The sequence below is a fragment of the Glycine soja genome, chromosome 10 (genome assembly GCF_004193775.1).
Source record: "Glycine soja cultivar W05 chromosome 10, ASM419377v2, whole genome shotgun sequence".
Classification (NCBI taxonomy): Eukaryota; Viridiplantae; Streptophyta; class Magnoliopsida; order Fabales; family Fabaceae; genus Glycine; species Glycine soja.
The window spans coordinates 36,633,995-36,652,264 of NC_041011.1; the positions used below are offsets into that span (position 1 = coordinate 36,633,995).

The window sequence follows — 18,270 nt, forward strand, 5'->3', positions numbered from 1 at the left end:
AAAATATATTAAATTTAAATTTAAATTTAATGTTCTGTAGATTATTGAATATTATTTTATATTATGAAAGATTGAGGGGTCAGTGGTAAAATAAACGAGCAAGCACTTGGTACTTCGAAGTCTTATTTTTTTTTTTTGGAAAAAATGTAAATTATATTAAATCCAAAATGATACAACAATAAACGGGGCATACCCCGTAGCTAGAAAAAATAAAAAGTCTTCCTAATACAAGAAGGTCTATATCAAGATGTTAAAACAAATGCAACAGGTGCGCTTGTCTATACATAAAAAACTTAATCTTGCTAATAACCTCTATTACAGAAAATTGATAATCTTTAAAAATCAGTTTGTTCCTAGACAGCCAGATGTAGTAGACTGTAATTGCTATAGCCAAACAACGAAATTTTTCTTGAACACCTGATGTGGATCTGCCCCTAATTAAAGAGTCAGTAATGCGCTGCAAAGAAGTGAAACGCCTGCGAAAAGGAGCTAAAACACGAATGTGAGCCCAAACTTGGAGAGATTTCTTGCAAGAAAAGAACAAATGAGCATTTGACTCAGTCTCATTTGAACATAAAGGGCAGAGGGAACCCTTGTTCAAAAAAGCAGTTTTGTCAAGAGTAAGTAGTTGGTTCCTTTTAGCAAGCCATAAAATGAAAGACATCTTAGGGGGGATTGCTGGGTTCCATATAACAGAACACCAACTAATAGTAGGTTTGACACCTCTAATGTATTCATAGACTTTGCCAACAAGCAATTGTTCATTGGTGCTCCAAGATTGAATCTTCTTTTTGGCCTCTTCCGTACTTAGCTCTTTGGAGATAATAAAGTCCCTTATTTGAATGGTTTTCTTTATCAAAACTAAATCTGATGAAGAAGTATTGTAATTCCACACATCGCTCCCTCTGAAATAGTAATGGTGAACCCACTGAACCCATCGAGAATCTTTCTTACCATGAAAGTCTCACAGGATACGTGAAAGAAGTGCAAGGTTCCAGTCCTTGAGATTAAAAAGGCCTAACCCCCTTCTTTTTTTGGAGAACAAACTAGTGACCAAGCAACCAAGGGCTTGTTTTTGCCAATATCCGCTTTGCCCCACAGAAAATTACGGCACGAAGCGTTGATCTGGTCTAGAACAGATTGAGGCAAAGGAAAAATCCCCATCCAGAAATTCACAATTCCTTGAATAACTGCTTTGATCAACTCTAGCTTACCTGCATAAGATAAAGACTTCTTGTTCCATCCCTGAATCAAGCCAGTAATCTTGGAAAGCAAGGGAGCATAGTGGCATACATTTAATTTTGATGATAAAAGGGGAACACCCAAGTATCTAAAAGGGAAGCCACCCAAGCTAAATCCAGTAAGTTGCTAAATATGAGAAAGCTCATGAGGTCTAATACCGGCTGAGTATATGGCAGATTTATCAGAGCTGATGGAAAGCCCTGAAACCCTACAGAAGTGCTGAAGCTTGGCAAACATAGTTGACACAGAAGGGATATCTCCTCTAGATAGAAGCATAATATCATCTGCAAAAGCCAGATGAGATAGCTAAATACCTACACAGTTGGGATGAAATTTAAAATTGGCATCATCCTTGAGGCTGCTCATATCTCTGGAAAAGTACTCCAAACAAAGCACAAACAGATAAGGAGAGAGAGGATCCCCTTGTCTAAGACCCCGCTGCCCTTTAAAGTGGCCATAAATGGATCCATTGACTGCCACACTAAAGGAAGTGGAAGAAACACATTCCATGATCCAAGTACAGAACTGGGCTGGGAAGCCAATGGACTTAAGCATCCAATCCGAGAATTCCCAGGAAATGGAATCATAAGCTTTATGCAAGTCAATTTTCAGGAGGCATCTCGGAGAGGATCTTTTCCTTGCATATTTGCGCAAAATCTCTTGAACTAGGAAGATGTTGTCCATCATCTTTTTGTTCTTAATGAAGGCAGTTTGAGTTTCCCCAATAATAGTCTCAAGCACTGGGGCTATGCGGTTGGCCAGAATTTCAGACACAATCTTGTATAACAAATTACAGCAAGATATGGGTCTAAAATGGTTAACCTGGGAGGCCTGATCATGCTTAGGAATAAGTGCAATAATAGCATGGTTGATCTGCTTTAAAAATTTTCCAGTTGTAAAGAATTCATTAACCGCCTCAAAGATATCATCACCAATGATATTCCAAGCCTTCTTGAAGAATAAAGCATTGAAACCATCTAGCCCTGGAGCTTTATTGTTATCTATCACAGAAATAACGTTTCAAACCTCTTGCTTAGAAGTAGGACAAAGTAAGGCCGCAAAGCAATCGGTGGGAACCTTAGGACCCCTGTTGCAGATCGAAATGGAAGGAGTTTGGGTCAGCTCATGAGCACTAAACAAATTCCTAAAGTGATTCACAAAAGCTAGGGCAATTTCATCTTGGGAGGAAGTGTTATGCCCATCCTCTAGCCTTATGGCAGCAATAAACCGGCTATGTCTGTTGCGCTTGATTAAAGCATGAAAAAATTTGGAGCATTTATCATCCTGCAGGACATATATGTTTTTGATGAGCTGAGCGAACTTCATAGACTCCGTTTTTCTAAGCATAATGGTCTGCCCTCTAGTGCGGTTTGCCAGAGCAAGAAGGGAATGGTCCTAAGGATTTTGCTTTAGAGAATTAAGCACACTGTTATATTCAGCCTCAGCTAGCTCCACTCGGTTGGAGATGTTGTTGAACTCTTGCTTAAAAAGATTCTTCAAGGGAGCTTTAAGAGCTTTCAATTTCTCACAGACCTTGAGCATGCTACAGCCATGAATATTTTGCTTCCAGCCATCTGCAACAATTCTTGAGAAATTTGGATGATCCACAATAGCATTGTTGAATTTAAATGGAGAATTACCTCTAGGCATTACCAACTCAATGGTGACAACTAGAAGAGTATGGTCTGAAATAGAAATAAACTCCATAACTTCATAAGCAGAATTTCCAAAGGAATTGAACCAGGCCTAATTACATAAAGCTCTGTCCAGTTTGCTCCACACCATGCCATTAGTCCACGTGTACAAGGGGCCATGAGAGTTGATTCTCCCCAACCCCAGGTCAGAACAACAATCAACAAAATCTTGCAACTCATAAGCATTGGGCTCAGCTCCATTGAAACGGTCAGTGGGAGACAGAATGGAGTTGAAGTCACCAATGAGGAGCTAGGGGCAGTTCATATTAGCATTGATACTATTCAGATTTATCCAAAGAGATCTTCTTGCCACAATGGAGTGAAGACCGTAGATGAATGAAACCTGAAAGCGCTTGGCAGTGGTTTTACAATCAATAGCACAGTGAATCAATTGGGCATTTGACTCCAAAACAGAAAGATGGATCTTATCTTGCTTCCAGAGGATAAGAATTATGTCAGCATTATGAGAAGCGAAGTTATGGGTGAAGTGCCAGTCACCAAACTTTCTTCTCATGATTTCCTCAACTGAAACCTTATTCAACTTAGTTTCCAACACAACCATGACATTAACTTCCTTGCAGCGAAGGAAGCTCTGCATCGCATGATGCTTTAGAGGCAAATTAAAGCCTCTGATGTTCCAAGAGGCAATGATCATGGATTCAGACAGGAGGAAGCCTCCCCGACCCTAGTTACAGCTTTATGATTTCTTCCTCTTTGGACATCAGCGTGCATATCCTCAATACGGGTTGTCTTTATGAGTTGCACTTTTTTACCTTTTTTCTGGTGTTTTGTTTTCACCTAAACAAACCCCTCTTCTATAGGATTACCAAACTCAGTGTTCCCTGTTTCTTTGAGGTCAGAAGAATTATGAAGGACAGGAACATGATTTGCAACCAGGACATGTTTTCTGTGAAGAGGGACAGACAGATTAGTCTGAACAGTCTTTGGATTATCAAAGGGGCCTGTTGTATTGGTATGTGAAGGCATTGCTGAATCACCCACTTGTGGCTGATCCAAGGTGGGGGAGGCTGTGATGAGAGCGGACTTATTCGCAGTGACAGTTTTACAATTAGTGAGGCGGTGCCCAATCATCTTGCAGTGAGTGCAAAAAGAAGGTCTATTTTCATACTCAATCTTTTGCACAAAAGTCTTCCCTGTAGGAAGTCTAAATCACACTTCATCGATGAGCTCCAAAGAAGCATCAACCTCAATTAAAGCTCTAGCAAAATAAATAGACCCCTTAGAAGCAGTAAGATGGTCAGATCGAATGGGCGAACCAATCTTGGACAGGATTTTCCCTAAGGCTTGAGGATTCCAAAGCTCCAGAGGAAGATTTCTAAGTTTAACCCAAACAGGGATCTTGCTGAGCTCCTCATTGCCAAAGTCAAAGAATGTTGGCATAACCTTCAGCAATAGGGGTCTTTGAAATATGAAGTAAGGGCCTGCAGAGAAGACTTGGTTCAGATCGTCCTTAGACTCAAATTTAAACACCAACCAACCACTTTCATGAGCTAAGTATGAAAACTTGACTCCCCATTTTTTACAACAATCCAGCAGAGCTTTCTTTCCTGGGAAACGGCCAGCCACATAGCCAATAAGGCTATCTCCCCAAGCCTCTTTCCAGGGGTTGCAAATCAGTTTCTTCCAACAACACTTCATCATCAGAGGGTGGAGGGGAGAACTTGATTCCAAAACCTTTGGAAGGGTTTCTGTTATCTTTGAACAGATTGACCCAAGGAGTGGGAGCCTTATTGTTGTCTAGCTATGGTGATGACTTAGAGCCACAAGAGTGAGATGAATCATCATCAGTAGTTGAATCATTGTCCCCTAAGGTGCAAGAAACCTCTAGGGAAGATTCAGATTCAGCACTGTATTCCGAAAAATTATCAAACACTTGGTGTGCGACATCATCAGTTTTTGCAGAACTTGTCCCTGCCTTTTTTACGAGCACCTTGCCTACAAGATTATCCTGTGAAGCAGTATAAACATTCTGATTTGCTTGGATAGCATCCAAGAAACCAGCCAGACCAGAAGTAGCAGATGTTTGGGATTTACCTGAACCTGAGGTAGTACCCTTCACCATAGTTTGCTTTGCAGCTGAGTGCGATTGACGACCTTTGTTCTTCCCCATCAGGAGCAATTCAAGCTGGCTATTGCAGGTAGTAACGAACTACTTCATGGCCCAAGATGAGAAAAAGTGATAGGACACGCGATTGGAAAAAACAAGGAAAAGCTTTGGAGACCGAGGCAGTCAAAACTCCCAAGGATCGAAGAAGGAACCCTAGCGTTTGTAGAGAGTCAGTGGCCAAGCCACTAGGCAGCACCCAAGGATGGAAGGAACCCAGGTTTTCAATACGAGGGTGGGTGATATTTTTACAATGTACTTACTTCCTTCGAAGTATTATTAATTCTGGTTGAAGTAGTGATTTCCAAAATCGAACCTTTGGTTAAGCAAGGCTCTTTTGGCTGAGCGAGAAGTATTATTCTAGTTGAACTGGATACTCTTGTCGAGCGATAATGCATTCCAAAGGGTTATTTTGGTTTAGCGGAAAACTCTTGCTAAGTGAGAATTTAACCCAAAAATTTTATTAGTTGAGTGAGAACATTCCTTGTTAAGTGAGAAACAGGTCAAAGAACATAAGACTCTGTACTTGGTTGTTAGTGCAATTTAGGAGCGCTAAGCGAGATAGGGTCTTCAATGAGCAAGAGATCCCTAGAACAACACAATAGGTGTAACTCATTTCCATTGATATGCAACATAGTAGGTGTGACTCATTTCCATTCATGTAATTTAGGTGGCACTTGTTTAGGTTATTTTTGTTTTCATTTTCACATAAAATAAAAAATCAGAGAGAAAATATATTTAGTTTGACATTTTCATTTTCAAGTTTAGAAAGCAAACTCAGTATTTTCAAAAATATTGAAAATAATAAATTGTCGTTTTTTATGTTTTCAAGTAAAATGAAAATGTGGTGGCACACAATGTAATTTTCAACGCATTGTTTATGCCTTTTCGTGGATTATCCATCTCTCCTCCACTGTGTCAGCCTCTCCATCTCAACGTCTCCCAGCAATTGTACCCATCTCTATTGTATGTCATCTCTGACCAATCGCCACCATCACTCCGTCGTTGCATTCTTTCTCCACCGCCGCACACACTCCTTTTCCTTCGCCACCACTCATGACTCATTCTTTCCTTTTGACGACTACAAGCCACCGCTCAAGAACGCGTTTGGGGTTTTCCTCCACCACCGCTCATATTCCCGTCGAACACTGCCACCTCCAATGGCTCCACTAGCTTCTATCCAAACTCTTTTTCATTGGAATGAAGAACACGTCTTGTGTGATGGCTTCACAGGTGTGGTAGCAGGGATGGTTTATGTGCCTACTATAAGAAATGATTCTAATTTGTGTTGATATTTTGTTTTGATTTTGATCAGATTTGGTTTCTCCAATAGTTGCTGATAACGTGTTTGGTGAAATGCCTCAATCAAGTTTTCAATGTTTTCATATTTTGAAAATAGAAGATAACAAATCAAAATAAACATGTTTTTTAATCTTAAAAATTTGAAAATGAAAATTATTTTCAAAAAATAAAAATAAAAAACAAGGACTCAAAACAAGTTTTACCTTATGTTTCATGTTTCAAACCAAGCTGTTGAGGATATATATGCACAAATACATAAATGTTTCCATTGGGGAAATGAGGAAAGTAACACCTCTAAATGTTGAAGGGTTTTTAAGTATGAATGTAAGACATGTAAAAGACATAAGGCACCCGCTTTGGTGATAGAGGAGGTTTTGTCACTTCTTGTCCCAACCATTTTAATTGGGATTGTTAAGTGTTGACATGTCCAACAAAGATACACGTCAATATTATCACATGGAACATAGGTATCACATGAATGTGTAATTTATAGAAACAAAAATGAGAAAGCCACATTTATAAATAAAATCAATGGCTACGGAGACTCTTGGCATTTTGAACCGCTCAACATCCACTAATCCAATAATGACCAACATGTAAGTGTATAAATAGTTTCATTTCCAAGAAATTTAATTTTCAAATTTTAAAAATTTTAACTAACAGTTTTTGACAGACATAATGTCGTCAGAAGACCTCTTTGACATCACAACAACTGACAATAATCCCTAAGTTATGGCATCAAAAAGACAAATATTCTAAAGACAAAATTATAAATTATGTTCCTTTATTTGTCTCAGAATTAGATTTTGGTTTCTTTTGTAATTTAAGTCACGAATTTAGTTCTCTAATTTTTTGCAATCCCGTTATTTCAGTTCTTAATTTTAAAATTGGACATTGACTACTACTTGTCAACGTTGACTGTTATGTGTCACTTTTTTATTGGACTCTAATTTCATGCACCTAATTAATGCCAACCTCCAATAAAATCGCAACATATGGCAGTCAACATCTAATAATAACGCAACATGTGGCGGTCAAAGTAAGCAATTAGCATTCAACGTCCAATTTCTGAATTGGAAACTGAAATAATGGGATTACAAAAAACTAGGGGACTAAATTCGTGAATTAAATTATAGGGAGACTAAACTCGTGAATTAAATTATAGGGGGACTAAATTCATGAATTAAATTATAAGAGAATCAAAATTGAATTCTAAGACAAATAGGAAAACCAAATTTACAATTTTGTCTATTCTAAAACTCTTTTCGTCCATTGATGTCTTAGGACTGGGACATCTGTACCCATTTGGCCTAGGACCTCTAGGTCATACCTAGGAGATCTATGCGACCTCAACTTGATTGGTCAAATAAGTATTGACCCTCAAAGAATTCACAGACTTATCAAAGGAGATAGGATTAAATTTGTCTTAATCAATTCTTGAAAGATAGTATTATCAAGTAAATATTGGATTGGCATCACATTAAGAATGAGATAAGACCCATGATCTTTATGACCCAATAAAATAAAATCTATATAAAGTCTTATAAATGGGAATGCCTATGAAATTCCTATTATGCCCATGCTTTACATGCTGACACGTGGAACATTTGCTGGTTTTTTGGGTATTTCATCGTGACACTTCCCTTTCTGTTGGTTGCTCCACGTGCCTTCTTCTCCAGCCTTCTCTCGTCATGTCCTCACCAACTTGAACCTGCTTCCTCCGTTTGCGTCATGTCCTCACCAACTTGAACCTGCTTCCTCCGTTTGCTTTCTTTCTTCTTCAATTTTGTAGTTCGTCTCTTCCATCTTCACTTCCAGTTTTTGCTTTTGTTTTCTGTTGAGTTTTCCAGCTGCTGAGGTTTTCCATTTTGTGTTTGCCACACAAATAAAGGTTTTACTTTTGGTGTTGTGCATTTTTTTTTCAGGGTCAAGGTTTTACTTTTCTTTTCTGTTATGCATGTTTTCTTGGTAATTTATAGTTCTTTGTTTCGTGTTTCTGCTTTCTTACTGATTTTTCCACTTTGTTTTTGGTTCCTTTTTTATCTTCCCGCTTACCAGGCTATCGACGAAGAAGCATCCAGCAGGCAAGCTTTTTTCCCTTTTGTTGTTGTGCATGTTTGTTTCGTTACTATTTGTCTCTATTTGCAAGGTTTTAATTTTGTTTGTTGTTATGCATGTTTTCTTCTTAACTAATAGTTATTTTTTCTTATTGACTTTCCCACTTTGTTTTTGATTCCTTTTTTATTTCCCGCTTACCAGGCTATCGACGAAGAAGCATCCAGTAGGCAAGTTTTTTTCCCTTTTGCTGTTATGCATGTTTGTTTTGTTACTATTTGTCTCTATTTGCAAGGTTTTAATTTTGTTTGTTGTTATGCATGTTTTCTTCTTAACTAATAGTTATTTTTTCCGATTGTGACATTGATCTTGGCTGCCTGATATGGTATTTAAGAATGGAACTCTGCATGCTTTACTTTTTCAATAATATCTCTCTTTTCTTTTTCTTGGCTGATATATTGTCTGTCTCGGATTTATTATTTTTTAATAGTAATGATTTTTAGACACTCCATTCTCCTTAATTTTATTTTTTTTTACAATCATTCTCCTTAAAATGTTAGTCAATATCTTTCATTTTTCATTATTGTTGTATCACATAATATCATCTTTCATAGTTATGTTTTTCTCTCTGTCAAAAACATGATCGTTAATATTGTTATAGATCTTTGTTTAAAAAATAATATTTTTTTTGCTTTCAATAAATGAGAAAAACATAGACATAGAGTTTTTTTTAAGATACATATAAAATTAATTCAAATTACATAACTTTTTGTGAGCTGATTGAACTTGGCTGCATATTGTTTCTAAGTATAATTTCCAGCCATATGGGCGTGACTTTGAAGGTGGAAAAGCCACTGGGATTTTATATCATGCCAGCATAATTGGATCCTAAGTATAATATTTCAGATTTTGCAAGTGGGGTCACTTTTGCTTCTACAGCAACTGGTTATGATAATGCAACTTCAGATGTGCTGGTAATTCATTTCCTTTTCAAGAATGGAACTATGCATGCTTTACTTTTTCAATAATATCTCTCTTTTCTTTTTCTTGGCTGATATATTGTCTGTCTCAGATTTATTATTAATAAAGGTAATGATTAGTACACTTTACTTTTTCATCTTTATCTACTTTTCTTGCTTAGTTGTTGGGATAGAATTGGCACGTTCACATGGCACACGGTTTCTCTCATCCTATTGCATCTATATATCAAAGCATGATCGACTCATTCTTCCTATCATCACTGCCCGTTTTCTAAATCTCATTCTTCACCTACAACTATTTGGATTGCTGATTTTCGGTACATTCTCCACTTTTTAGAGTTTATTTTTTCCCTTCCCAATTTTTTATATGAATTATCATTTATTATTGTCCAGAAGTTGATAATTTTGTCATGTCCATTTTGCAGTTAATACCATATTGATATTGGCGCATTTCTTTGAGAAGGTTACTAATTCATTGACAAAGGCAAAAATGTTGGGAATTTTCAAGGAGAAGTTGGTTAAAGCACCCAAAGAACTGAACAGTCCAGCTTCTTTGAATTCATGCACTAAGCCTAAGCCAAGTCATGAAATCCTGAAGGATTTCATGCCCTGTAATTCCTCCAATGCTTTCTCCATGTGCTTTGGGAATGATGCTTTGCTAGCCTATTCCCCTTCAAACAAGCCCTCCATTCATCATAGGTATACTTAATTTAATTGCCTTTGAGATATGAATGAATCTATTGTTATAATTAGTACATTCCCTTTTCAAATTTCATGGTTGATAGGTTAATAAATCCATTGTTTGTGAAACGGATTTATGAATGATTAAGTTGTATTGCTAATACAAAAGAAAAAATGTGTCACGAGTTGTTTAGTGGTTTGGATAACATATACTGTGTCTATCATAGGGAACAAATGAGGCCATGTTTATCACTAAAGCGTATCAAACTCTTCGCGACAGGGGTCCATACCCTGCTGATCAGGTCCTCAAGGAACTCGAAGGCAGTTTTCGATTTGTAATCTATGACAACAAGGATGGAACAATTTTTGTAGCATCTGTAAGTCTCTAATTTCTCGATCTATGCTTGGCAATGTGTGGTTTGGCAATGTGTAAATGGTGTTATTAATCTTTCTGGGACTGATTATTAATTTGTTTGTTTGAGCAGGGTTCTAATGGCCAGATTGGGCTCTACTGGGGTGTTGCAACTGATAGTTCCATAGTTATTTCTAAAAATCTGGAGCGTATAAAAGCAAGTTGTGCTAAATCATTTGCACCATTTCCATCTGGTATATAAATTTGAAGCTTTGATTCTAAACCACCATTCAAATTACTAATTCTTTTTAGAGTAACTAATAAGTATAAGATAATGGAAAAAAAAATGTGGCATAATAGAAAAAGTAAAATACATTTCAAAGGGTAACTTGTGTGTGGAATTTAACGCTTTACTGGTGTTTTTGTTTGGAATGGTCAGTAGATGAAAGCCTGAAACATCCATTCTCTTTTCTTTTTCTTGGCTGATATATTATTATTATTATTATTATTATGTAGGCTTTGTTCTTCTATAGTTTCTTAGTTTGTTTTAAAACAAGTGTTTATCCCTAAATTTCAATTTTTTAAAACAAGTGCAGAAAATAAATTGTTGCTTTGTTGAGTGGATGTACAACTGGAGGTGCAATATGAGCAAAAGGTAACTCTTTTTTCTTTCATTTTTTTTATCATTTTTATCATGTTTTTCTTTCTCTTATATGTTACAAATGACAGACATACATGACATTTCAATAATAAAGGTAATGATTACTATTCTTTACTTTTTCATCTTTATCTACTTTTCTTGCTCAGTTGTTAGGATAGAATTGGCACGTTGACATGGCACACAGTTTCTCTCATCCTATTGCATCTATATATCAAAGCATGATCGACTCATTCTTCCTATCATCATTGCCCGATGTAGCATATTTGTTGGTGAATGCACTTTGAATTGGAATCAAGCTCTACCAAACGTCAAGTATGAGAACAATGTCAAGTATGGGCATAATAGGAATCAAAAACCAAACATACACCGCATTTCCTTTGTAAGTTTTCCTGCCACTTTCTAATTCTGTCCCCTCTTATCTCCTGATGTTCTTGCAATTTGCTTGGGATTATTATATATATTTTTTTGGTATAATTATGTTTTTCAGGCTGGATTGCTCAGTGCATTCATTATTAAGGAGTTCTATTTTTTTGGTATAATCAATTTTGTATTTTCCCTTTTAACTTTTAAAAAATGAAACAAAACAAAAAACACCTTAAGGGTCATTTAATGGAGAAATTGTGATTGTTGATTGATATTTACTATTTACCATGAGATGAATGATTCGTTGGTGGATAACTACTCTTTCATTTAACTCAACTTGAATTTTCTATTATGAGATAATTTTCTTCTTTTTTATTGATTATTATATTATATTTATTTGCTATTTGGACTGGATGCAGAGCCAAAATGCATTTACTAGATCACGGGGTGGTCTTCCAATTGGAGATGGAATATCTTTGAAATCTAGTGTGCATCCTGTTGCAGATATTCCACTACATGATTAGTTTTCTTGTGGAAATGACTATGCCTTAAAGGTTTTGTCCTGAATTTTTGTGTGTTTGTGGCATTATAAATTTGATTTTTCACATCTGTGACAATGTCACCTTTGTTTTAATCAATTTTATATCTACATTAACAGGTAAGAAAACCATATACTATCACAAAACAAAGAGAGAGCTGGACAGATGAAAAACATAAGAAGTTCCTTGAAGCCTTAAAGCTATATGGAAGGGCCTAGAGACGGATTGAAGGTCACACACACACACACACACAAATTAGTGAATCGAGTATGGTCTAAGTTCTTGGATCCTTTTATTTTCACCACAGAACATGTTGGTACAAAGACTATTTTTCATATTCGAAGTCATGCTCAGAAGTTTTTTTCTAAGGTTTATTGTTATATTCTAGTACCCATGATTTACCATGTTTTCAATACAGTACTGAGTCACACATGAGTTAAAATTGTGACGACCTTATATGATGCAAAAGTGCAAATTTCCTTAGGGTGAAGTTGAAGGGTTCACCTTAAATCAACTCTTTAACTCATTTGTTTAATTTCATGCAGATTCTTCGATTAAAGTCACACACTCATCTTTATAGTTTTGAACTGTTTTATTCTCTGCTTTGTAGTTGAGTTCTTCAATGTTAATGTCAAATTTTCAATCAGAATTTGTCCTTTTAATTTGTTTTTGGCCTGATAAGCTGATGTTCGATAGCACATTTGGTACTGGCATGGAGCTTTCATCTAATTTTAACTATTGTTTTTAGCAAATGGTTTACAGAAATATCAGAAAATATATTTAGATAACTCATTTTAAAAGCTACTAATGACTTTTCTCATCCTACATTTTGTAAGGAAACAGATTGATGGCCAATTGAAATAGTTATATGTTGAAGCCTTGAAGGTATCTAACATACAAAGCTAGCATCCAAAATAATAGAATGAAAGAAAAACTTTCAGATGGTTCATCTTACTGAAATCAAAATCCCTCCAAGGAAAAAAATAAAGGTTCTGCTCCAAGAAATATGATAGAACTTAACATGGTTTATGATAAAATCTAAGCTGAGAATGGGTTTTCAGAGCTATCAACTACAAAAAGACAAGAAATTAATTCAGATGAAGAAAGCCAAACTAATTGGTATGCTTGATGAGGTATGTGTTGTTCACTTTGATTGCAGTGTGTGTGGTTTCACTTCTCATATGTTTTCTACTCGGAAGCTAATAGTAGTTATAACTTTCAAATTTTGGAAGTAATTTCTTACTTCTCCTCGAGTTTGCAAACATACTATTATTGTAGTAGTATTGTTTTTGGCTTGCTACTACATGTGTTGGAGCACATATTATATAGCTTTATCTTATATAATGATTAATGAATATAAATTTAGAAAGATTATGAATGGATAATGGTCTTAAATTGCATGGTTGTGGTTGATTGCAGTTAATAAAATATTTGTGATAGTTGAATTAATGAATAGTTTATTGATGTGATTTTATTTTTCTTTCTTGAAGGTGGAGCAAAGGTACAAGTAGTACCAACAGTAGATGGAGATAGTGGTTTTATCGTTTGATGTTTGAACTATGAAGAAGATTGCTTTGGAGGGAAAATGGAAGGTTCGCGGCTCAAATATGTTGACCATCATCTTCGACAACAGCGAGCACTTCCTCTCCTCACTCTACAGCTGCTTATGAGAGTATCAACATGTAAAACCCAAAGAGGTTCGCTGCACAATTGAAAAGTGAGCAATGTGGTAGCAATATGCTACCACTCGCTGTTTCTGAGTCCCCCACAATTTCTTCTTAGTCCCCTGCTATTATATGGGGGAGTGGTGAACAATTGTAGTGTAAAGAAAGAAGAAATTACCCTGCATAGAACCATTTGAGCTCTAAGGTAGCTTAGGATTTGAAAGTATATGATTGAGGTCGTATATTATTTTTGTAAGTTCTAAAGGTGGGATAGATGGATTGTTGTCATAAATTTTATTTTGGTAAAAGATACCAATATATCTCTGATTGAACAATATGTTGTGGTATTTTACATATCCTCCACTATAGAAACCAGAACCAATTGTGATTTAATATTTTTCTTTTTAAGTAAGTACAATGGTCTTTTTGTGATTGCACATTTGAAACCAAAAATAATCTAGAAAAATGAAATAAATGAAAGTAAAGTGCAAAAATGTTATTACAAATTTTTTTTTTTCTTTTCATAAGGAATGAAAGCAATGCATGAAGAGTTGTGTGTTTGAAAGTTGAAACCATATTTGATACAAGTAGAAACAAGCACAGGATCAACTCATTTGCCAATATGTGAAAAAAATAGAAAATAGAGGTACAAGTAAGCTCATGTATGTTTACTAAACATACCATTCTTCACGCGTATCCCATTTGCCATTGTGTATTCACTCGCATCAAAGAGGCACATAGTTTTTCACTTTTGATTAGTTTTTCATATGACATAAGTTAACTTATTTCCTATTATTAAATTCACAATACTTTACCCAATTACAATAACTAACACATAACACATGGTAGGGCTCAAAGCTCATGATTAATGAATCATTACCTGAAATACAACAAATTAAAGAAAGGTCAAAGCTGATGATTAACTTGTGTGTGTGTGTGCGTGCGTGCGTGCGTGCGTGCGTGCGTGCGTGTGTGTGTGTGTGTGCTAAGACTTGAATGTATTAGTTTCTTTTTTATTTAATTTTATGTGCCACAAGCAGCTCTAAATAATCAAAAGAATTCCCATATATGAAATTATAATGTCACAATGGTTAACTCAAGGCTAAACTGTCATAATTTTTTAATCATGATAAATTTATATATTTATATATATAATAAAAACTGAGAAAGGCCTGGTTGCTTGTGTAATCTATTATATTTTATTGTTATTATTATTATTACTATTATTATTATTATTATTATTATTATTATTATTATTATTATTATTCCGAACTGAGGACGGGTTTTTGGAGTTAGCTCACCCTCGCGGGATTGTGATCCTTTGTCCCGTCCATTCTAGCACGTGTGTCGCCTAGGGCATTTCATTTTTTGTTTTATTTGGCATTCTTTCTTCAAGGTTGTCCTAAGTATTGCTTTAGAATTCTATATAATTCTATTGTTGTTATTATTATTATTATTATTATTATTATTATTATTATTATTATTATGTAGGCTCTAGCTGAAGGCCCTTTTTATATTGTGATGACTGGAGTTGACACTGATATTTCTTATCTCTTAATTTTTTTTGCCGTCATGAATGTTTGCTTCGTTATTATTATTATTATTATTATTATTATTATTATTATTATTATTATTATTATTATTATGTAGGCGCTAGCTGAATGCCCTTTTTATGTTGTGATGACAGGAGTTAACGTTGTTCCTATCTCTTAATTTTTTTTTTGTCATGCATGTTTGCTTTGTTACTAATTGTTTCTATTTACAAGACATGTATATTTTTTTCTCAAGCTGATATTGACGAAAATGGGTCAATTGATTATCTTGAATTCATTTCCGCTACAATGCATTCTAGTATTTTGATAAGGATAACACAGTGGGTGAGTTTTACAAAACTGGTATTTTAGTGTCAATAATGAAAGTGCAGAAAATAAATGTCCAATTCATTTTATGTTGCCTGCCAACGAATAATGTTAGCATTTTGTACAAAGACCAAACTTTTATATTTCATAGTAACCAATTACTGACAGATATTTACTTCAATATATTTTTTTTTCACAGAAAGAGAGAACTTGAAAATATTTTCTTTACTCCAAATTGCAAATGATTCCAAGTTATCCAAATAATAATAATAATAATAATAATAACAAAATGCACATTACCAATTATCATATTCATAGGTATAAATTCGAGGATGTTTCCGGATGTGTTGTTTATGCTTAATATTTTTCAATTTTACTAAAAATGATATAAAAAAAACTTTTTATCAAAATAATGTCAAACACTTAATTTAGGATAATGTTGTAAATAAATTTATAATTTTAAATTTAGGATTATAATTTTAAATAAATTTATAATTTTAAATTAGCCCATTTTTTAAGTTGCAAATTTTTATTCATTTAATACACGCTTTCCTCATATACTATCAAACATGTTGATTAAGTTAGCTAAAGTTATTTTAATTTAACTACATGGCTATAAATTTTAAAAAATTGACTAAACCACGTACCTACAAGACCATTGACAACCACTTCATTTGCTTCGAAAGAGAGAATCCAGAAAATATTTTCTCGGCTTCAAACTACAAACGATTCCAAGTTACCCAAAAAAAAATAAAGATATAATAATAATAATAATAATAATAATAATAATAACACATTACCAATTATCATATTCATAGGTATAAATACACCTATGCAGCAAACCTTTCAAAATAATTATAATTTCAAACCCCTTTAGATTAAGCAAGAGAAAGAAGCTTTCAACCTCAAAAATCAAACGCATAGATCAAAATAAAATTAAAAAAAGTGACTAAATCACGTACCTCTTGACAAAACTATTGACAACCACTTCATTTATTACGAAGGAACCCAGAAGATATTTTCTATTAGAAACACAACTCATCATTATGATTAATTCATAATGTCAAACACTTAATTTGGGATAATATTGTAAATAAATTTATAATTTTAAATTAGTCTGTTTTCTTCTTTTTGTAGATGTATTTTGTGCCTATGTAATTTTGTCTCTTTCAGTAATGATAAGATTCTTTTATACCAATTTTTTAAGTTGCAAATTTTATTCATTTAATACACGCTTTCTTCATATGCTATCAAACATGTTGATTAAGTTAGATAAAGTAATTTTAATTTAACTACATGTTATAATAGCAGCTGTCTTCATTCCTATATTTCTTTTTTTCCCACCATTCAATAAAAACATTCTAAAATTGCTAAATAAAAAAAATCCATGATTATGCATAGCTGACAAGGTTTAACCACAATATTATTATAAATATTTAGTTCTCTTTTTTGAGACATATACAATGTTCCTTTTATTCTTATCATGCAATTAAAAATACCAATATTTATTGAATAAAAAATCAAACAATCCGTGCGTATGCACGAATTACAGACTAGTGTATATATAAAGGGATAGATTTTTTGAAATAACACATATTGTTTATTCTCATTTGTTTTAGGTGGAGTGTTTTTTCAAGTACTCATCCCCTTTGGCTCATGGTGGAAGACAATGAAGAAAAGAGAATACCAACAACACCATAGAAAATTACTATTATACCCTTAGACATGTATATATAAATAGTTATCTTAAAAGGCACACTAATGATAAGTTTTACTTGAGAATTGACTGTATTTTTTATAAAAAAAAACTAATAATATATAAAAATTAAGACAAATAAATAATAATATAATTAAGATAATATCTAAGTATATAGTTCTAAATAAGATGCACAACAGAATGACAAGATACGAATCTGTGGCCAAGGTTATGATAAGTGCATATAAATTTGTAAACCAATATATATGTTAGGACCCATGGTCTCGTCTCCTTGTCGCTGGAAAGTAGCTGCAAACATCCTATGAGATTAGGACTGAGATCTGATACGCTGCCTAGTAGGCACCAGGCAATGTCTTCAAGGGTAGCTAGCTAGCAACAAAATGAATGTAATTACACCGTTCAAAATTTAAATTAATTTATTTTCTAAATGTATTTTTGTAGTTTTTAAAAAAAAAATAAAAATTGCTTTTCAAAATTAAGTAGTTTCTAATTAAACATAAGTCTTAAAAAATTATTAATTATGAATTTTAATTGCCATTGCATTCTTTTGACCAACTTTTCTTATAATATTGTTAATTATATTTAATAGAATTTTAAGTTTTTAATAATTATTATGAACATGAAAGATGATAAATGTTTGTAGAGGGGGACAACTTCAAACTTTTTATTTTTTGGTGTATAATGGTCAGAGGTTAAAATCTATGATCCACATCCATATTATTCAAAATTTTAATCATTAGATTGACCCTAATATGTCTAAAAAAAAGATTGACCCTAATAATTACAGTTAAACCTTTTAATTCGTATTTGAAATTGTTTATTTTATACATAAAAATTCGTTTCGGCAGTGTATTTTTAAAAACATTTGGAAACAAAGTAATTATTTTAAGAAAGAAAATTATTAGGAAACGCATTTAATGGCGAAAGTAGAGATTTAAGAATCCAATTTAGTTGAAGTCTATTACAGTACTCTATACTAGTATATGATTTTAATATTTTACAGGGACTTCCCTAGCCAAAATACCGTGTCAGGCGT

The 18,270-nt window shown here is 34.0% G+C and overlaps 1 pseudogene; it reads left to right on the forward strand.

The window, feature by feature from the left end:
* Positions 1–9,621: 9,621 nt before the first annotated feature.
* On the forward strand, positions 9,622–14,051 carry LOC114370877 (annotated as a pseudogene).
* The last annotated feature ends 4,219 nt before the right edge of the window (positions 14,052–18,270 follow it).